This window comes from Myotis brandtii, unplaced genomic scaffold (assembly GCF_000412655.1).
Source record: "Myotis brandtii unplaced genomic scaffold, ASM41265v1 scaffold29, whole genome shotgun sequence".
Classification (NCBI taxonomy): Eukaryota; Metazoa; Chordata; class Mammalia; order Chiroptera; family Vespertilionidae; genus Myotis; species Myotis brandtii.
Genome location: NW_005361075.1, coordinates 2720763 through 2727287, shown reverse-complemented (window position 1 = coordinate 2727287; position 6525 = coordinate 2720763). Strand labels below are relative to the sequence as shown.

Here is a 6525-nt window from a genome sequence, read left to right as displayed (position 1 = left end):
TGCCTCAAAACAAGAAAAGTTCTATTGGGACGGTATCCACAAATTACCTGAAAGATGGGGGAAATGTGTAGCTAGCAATGGACATTACTTTGAATAAAGCACTTTTGATGTTTCTCTTGAAATGATCGTGTTTTCTTTGATTACAAAATCTGCATTATTAACCGGTACACCTGGTGTAGTGGGGATTTAGAGCAAAGGCTGAGCTCAGGGAACTTGGGTTCTGTCCCAACCTTTTGTAGTCAGTAAAGATCATTGAATAAGAAAAAATAAAGGGTGATTGGAACATCAGAATATATACATAAAAAAATCACAGAATGAGAAAAGTAATGTAATACAATAAAACATTTCATCTAATTTGTTAATATTTTTCTCCTTCTCACCACTAAAGTTACTGAGTTCATGCAGATTCCATTAGCATTTGCCACAGTCTGTGCTTAGACAGTTGGCAGAAGTCCCCACGGTTTGTGTGGAACCAGTAGAGCAGGCAGAGTTCATGTACAAACTGTTAGTAAATTTAGCAGTCTATTTAGGGATACAAAGCATCCTTACAGTAATCCCATTAGGAGGTTCTCTGTGCAATCACATTGTAAGTTTGTCCCTGCTTCCTAGTTTGAGTGCTCACAGTAACAGTGATTAAGAACAGTTAAACAACAGCCCCTTGGGAAGGCATTCTTCAGATAGCCTTGGATGGGGGAAGTTCATAAAGACCACTTAACTGAATGATTGCCATTTGTTTTATTAATATAGATAGTCTAGTGCAAGTACTATTTATAGATTAAACAAAATTTTTTTTGCTTTCCTTCTTTTTATAATATTTCTTGTTTCTTGTCTCCAGAAAAGACAGAGTGAGTATAAGACTCAAGAAAGGCACAGATTGAGTGGTTAACTATAGAGGGGAAACAAAGTAGAATGATCATGTGAGTATTTCACTTACCTCACAAGGCCTTTTCTTTTTCTGCTTCATACTGGAAACTTCAGACATAAGTGCCAAAGGAGTAAGACTTCTTTTATTTTGGGATCTTAATGTAGACTCTTGGCATTAGAAATTGCTCAAAAGCTTTCTAGGTCAAAGAAAATAAGTCCATTCTGTGTGATGAGTGGCTGTCAGAGACTCATTATTAGATTTGAGTGTTTTTCATTTTGTTTGTTAATCTTCACCTGAGGAAAAATTTTCCATTGATTTTTAGAAAGAGTGGAAGGGAGAGGGGGAGACACAGAGAGAGAAACATTGATGTGAGAGAGACACATCGATTGGTTGCCTCCCACATGCACCCCAACCAGGCCAGGGATAGAGCCTGCAACCAAGGTACATGCCGTTGACTGGAATCGAACCCATACCCTTCAGTCCGCAGACCAACGCTCTATCTACTGAGCCAAACCAGCTAGAGCTCCATGTTTAATTTTAATCAGATTATATCCAACCTGACCCTTGGGGGCTGATGTGCTTTGTTCCTAGCCACATGCTTCTTCCTGACCATTAGTAAATCCTTGGTTTATATTGTCTCCGGTAGGTTGTAGGAGTTGCCACATCTTCTGCCTCCCACTCCTCAGCAGGCCACCTTGCTGGTTTCCAGGGATGAGGCATAGCAGTCATACAGGGCACTGTGACTTAATACCCTGCTTGGGCTCTGTTCCGAGCGCTGCTTTTGCCCAGGGGAGTGCTCAGAGAAAGGTGTTCTGTTTTTTGTTTGTTTGTTTTAAGAGAAATGCATTTATTAGTGCAATCTGTTGCAAATTTTCAAGAAAAAAGTGTCACTTCTCTAGCCAGGATTCCAGAAACATCAGTTCCTTATAGGCACTGATTCTGTTTATAGATGTTGAGTTGTCAAGGTCTTTCTAGCTGTTTTTATTTCTTCCATGGTTTAATCACAAAACCTGGTAAGAACTCTTATTTGTGGCAACTGAATGCTGACTTTTGGGGGTATTATAAAAATCCAGTATAGGTTTTGCAGACACCGCCGCCCCGAAGCCGCCCGTAGCAGCCATGGTGAACCCCACCGTGTACTTCGACATCGCCGCCAACGGCGAGCCCCTGGGCCACGTCTCCTTCGAGCTGTTTGCAGACAAAGTTCCAAAGATGGCAGAAAACTTCCGTGCTCTGAGCACTGGGGAGAAGGGATTTGGTTATAAAGGTTCCTGCTTTCACATAATTATTCCGGGACTTATGTGCCAGGGTGGTGACTTCACACGCCATGATGGCACAGGCGGCAAGTCCATCTATGGGGAGAAATTTGAGGATGAGAACTTCATGCTGAAACATACAGGTCCTGGCATCTTGTCCATGGCAAATGCTGGACCGAACACAAACCGCTCCCAGTTTCTCATCTGCACGGCCAAGCCTGAGTGGTTGGATGGCAAGCATGTGGTCTTCGCCAGGTGAAGGAAGGCATGGATATTGTGACAGCCATGGAGCGCTTTGGGTCCGGGAATGGCAAGACCAGCAAGAAGCTCACCATTGCTGACTGTGGGCAACTCTAATAAATTTGACTTGTGTTTTATCTTAACCACCAGACCATTCCTTCTGTAGCTCAGGGGAGCACCCATTCACTCCAATTTGCTTGGAATGTTCCATAATCTTTGTGCTCTTGCCAGTTTATTGGGTTCCATAATTTCCCTACCCCTTCCCAGTCTAGCTGGATTGCAGAGTTACGTTTATGATTATGAAATAAAAACTAAACAGTTGTCTGTCAAAAAAAAAATCCAGTATAAAGTTCAAAGTATGGGTGCTAGTCTGCATTTTGAGCAAGTATCAGCGTTATTATGACCAAAATTTAGGTATCAGAACCCCTGCAGTCTAGTTGTGACTTTAGGCCAATACACAGTGTCCCTGTGACAAACAGTGTTCTTTTTTCTATTTGGAAATATATTTCTGTTAGGGAACTATAATCAAATAGTGTACTCTCCTTCAAAGACTAAGTTCAATAGAACTAATATTTGAAAAGCTTTTAAAGTTCTAGTTCATATATAGCGACTGTATTTTTCCTTTTATTTTTAACAGCTTTAGTTATTTTTTCTTTTATTGTTACTATTTTTAAAATTTACAAATAGTGCAGTTGAAGAAATTTTGGTATACAGTTCCATGAATCTTAACACATGTATAGATTCATGTAATCGCCACCACAATCAGGACAGAGAACAGTTCCTTCACCTCGAAAAGCTCCCCACTGCTGCCCCTTTGTAGTCAGATTCTTTTTAACTCCTAATCCCTGGCAACTCCTGATCAGTTCTCCATTCCTGTGGTTTTGTCTTTTCTAGAATGTCATATAAATGGAATTAATGATACTACAGGATATACCAGTAACTCTTTGAGATTGGCTTCTTTCACTCAGCACAATACCGTGGAGATTTAATCCATGTTGTTACATCTATCAGTAGTTTGTTCTTTTTTATTGCTGAGTAGTATTTCATTGTTGGTTACATAATAGTTTGTTTATCCATTCATCAGGTGGTTGTACCATTTTACATTCCCATCAGCAATATATGAGAGTTCAGGTGCTCCATATCCTCATTTGCATTTGGAATTGTCAATTTTTTTAAAGTTTATGTTATTGTGGTAAGAATACAATGTGAGATTTACCCGCAGCAAAATTTTAAATGTGCGATACATTATTGTTGACTATAGGTTCAAGGTTGTACAGTGGATCTCTAGAGTTTATTCATCTTACTTAACTGAAACTCTATGCCCATTGATTAGTAACGTCCCATTTTGCCCTCCCCCAGCCCCTGGCAACTATCACTCCACTTGAATTCTGTGAATTTGACTATGTCAGGTAACTCATATATGCAGAATCATGCAGTATTTCTCTCTCTTTGGCTGGATTATTGCACTTAGCATAATGTCACCAAAGTTCGTTCATGTTGTAGCTTGTGTCATATTTTTCTTCTTTTATTTATTTTAAAAATGTTTTAAAATATATTTTTATTGATTTTAGAGAGAAAAGGAGAGGGAGAGAGAGAGAGATAGAAACATCAGTGATGAGAGAGAATCATTGATTGGCTGCCTCCTGCACGTCCACACTGGGGATTAAGCCTGCTACCCGGGCATGTGTCCTGACCGGGAATTGAACCGTGACCTCCTGGTTCATAGGTCGGCGCTCAACCACTGAGCTAAGCCGGCCAGGCAAATTTTCCTTCTTTGAAAAGGCTGAATAATATGAGAGAGAGGGGGAGGGGGGACATGAGAGAGAGAGAGAGAGAGAGAGAGAGAGAGAAGGAACACATTGCCCCATTTTAAAAATCAATTCATCTATTGATGGACAGTTCCAATTTTGGCTATTGTGAATAGTGCTGTGATGAACACTGGGAGAGCTAATATCTCTTTGAGATCCTGATTTCAATTTCTTTGGGTATATACACAGAAGTGGGATTGCTAAATCATACAGTAGTTCTTTTTTAAATTTTTTGAGGAACCTTCATACTATTTTTCCATTGCAGCTGTACCCTTTTGCATTCCCAGCAATAGTGTGCCAGGGTTCCAACATTTCTCCACATCCTTGCTAACACTTAATGTCTTTTTTTTGGTCATAGCCATCTGACAGGTGTGAGGTAATATCTTATTGTAGTTTTGATTTGCACTTCCCTTATGATTAGTGACATTGAACATTCAGATTTTTTATTCTAATCACTTTAATAGGTATGTAGTGTTATCTCATGATTTCAATTTGCATATCCCTAATGGCTAATGATATTGAGCATCTTTTCACATTCTTATAACAATGTATTTTAATATATCTTTGGTGAAGTGTCTGCTCAAATATTTTGCCTGGTTTTTAAATTTATTTTAGAGAGGGGAAAAGAGAAAGAGAGAGAGAGAGAGAGAGAGAGAGAGAGAGAGAGAGAGATGAGAGAAATACATCAATCAGTTGCCTCCTATACATGCCCCAACAGGGGGTCAAACCTGAAACCTAGGTATGTGCCCTAACTGGGAATTGAACCTGAGACCTTCTGGTGCATGGGATGATGCTCCAACCAACCGAACCATACCAGCCAGGGCCTTTTGCCTAGTTTTTAAGTTGGATTATTTGTTTTCTTTCTGTGAGTTTTGAGAGTTTTTTTCTTTTAATATATCCTGGATACGAGTCTTTTGTCAGATAAATAAGTTTTATATATTTGTTCCTAATGTATAGTTTTTCTTTTTCATCTCTTAGCAATGTCTTTTGTAGAGCTAAAGTTTTAAATTTTGAGTAAGTCAAATTTGTGTTTTTCTTTTATGGATCATGTTTTGGTATAAAAATTCTTTGTCCAAGGTCACAAAGATCGTCTTCTTTGCTTCTTTTTAAAGATAAAATTCTTTGTCCAAGGTCACAAAGATCGTCTTCTTTTTAAAGATTTTTTATAGTTTCACATTTTACATTTACATCTATGATTCATTTTAGTTGATTTTTGGATGAGTTAATTAAATTTAGGTCAAGGTTCATTAAAATATTTTGTTGAGGAATTTGCATCTATGGTCATGTGGATATTGGTTTGTAGTTTTGTTTTTTTCTTGTGCTGTCTTCGTCTAGTTTTAGTATCAGGATAATGCTGGTTTTATAAAGCCAGTTAGAGAATGTTCCGTTTAATTTTTCTGGAAGAGATGTGTAAAATTCTCTCTTTAAGTTTGGCAGAATTCTCCAGTGAAGCCCTCTGAGTCTAGGGTTTTCTTTGTGTGAAGGTGTTAAACTACAAATTCGATTTCTTTAATAGATATAGGTTATTCAGGTAGTCTGTTTCTTTCCGGGTGAGTTTTGGTACTTTGCAGCTTTTAAGGAATTGGTCCATTTCATCTGAGTTGTCGAATTTATGTACATAGATTTGTTTGTATTAGTATCCTTTTAATGTCTGTGGACCTATAGTGATATTGCTTCTTTCATTCCTGATATTGATACTTTATCTACAGTAGGCCCCTCCTTATCTGTGTAGGATACATTACAAGACCCCCAGTGGATACCTGAAACTGTGGATAATACTCAACCCTATATATGTAAATTATGTTTTTTTCTTATACAAACATACCTATGATAAAGTTTAATTTATAAATTAGGCACAGTAAGAGATTAATAACCCTAATATATAAAAAACCAGGGTCCGTAACATCCAAAACAACCGAAGGCTCGACCCACCGGATGTCAGTTCTGCAGTCAATGCTGGGTTGCCATGGCAACCCAGCACTGACTGCCGAGGGGGCTTCGGATTGGGCCCGGAGAGAGGCCTGGAGCGAGAAGCAAGGTCTGATCCATAGCCTCTGTGGCAGCTGTTCATCAGCCCTTGCCTCTCTCTCTCTCCGGGCCTCTGCCGGGGCTGCTGATCAGCCCCGCCTCTCTGATTAGGCCCGGAGATAGGCCCAGAGATGCTGACTGGCATAGAAACTGACCAATCAGAACCAAATCTGGGTGAACTGTGAGGAGCCAATGGCTGCCTAGGAGGCGGAGCTTTTGACACTGACTGGCATAGAAACCAACCAATCAGAACCAAATCTGGGTGAAGTGTGAGGAGCCAATGGCTGCCTAGGAGGCGGAGCTTTTGACACTGACTGGCATAGAAACC

General features: G+C 39.6%; 1 pseudogene; it reads left to right on the top strand.

Annotated features, from left to right (window-relative positions):
• Window positions 1–1961: 1961 nt before the first annotated feature.
• LOC102247078 lies at window positions 1962–2504 on the top strand (annotated as a pseudogene).
• Window positions 2505–6525: the final 4021 nt, after the last annotated feature.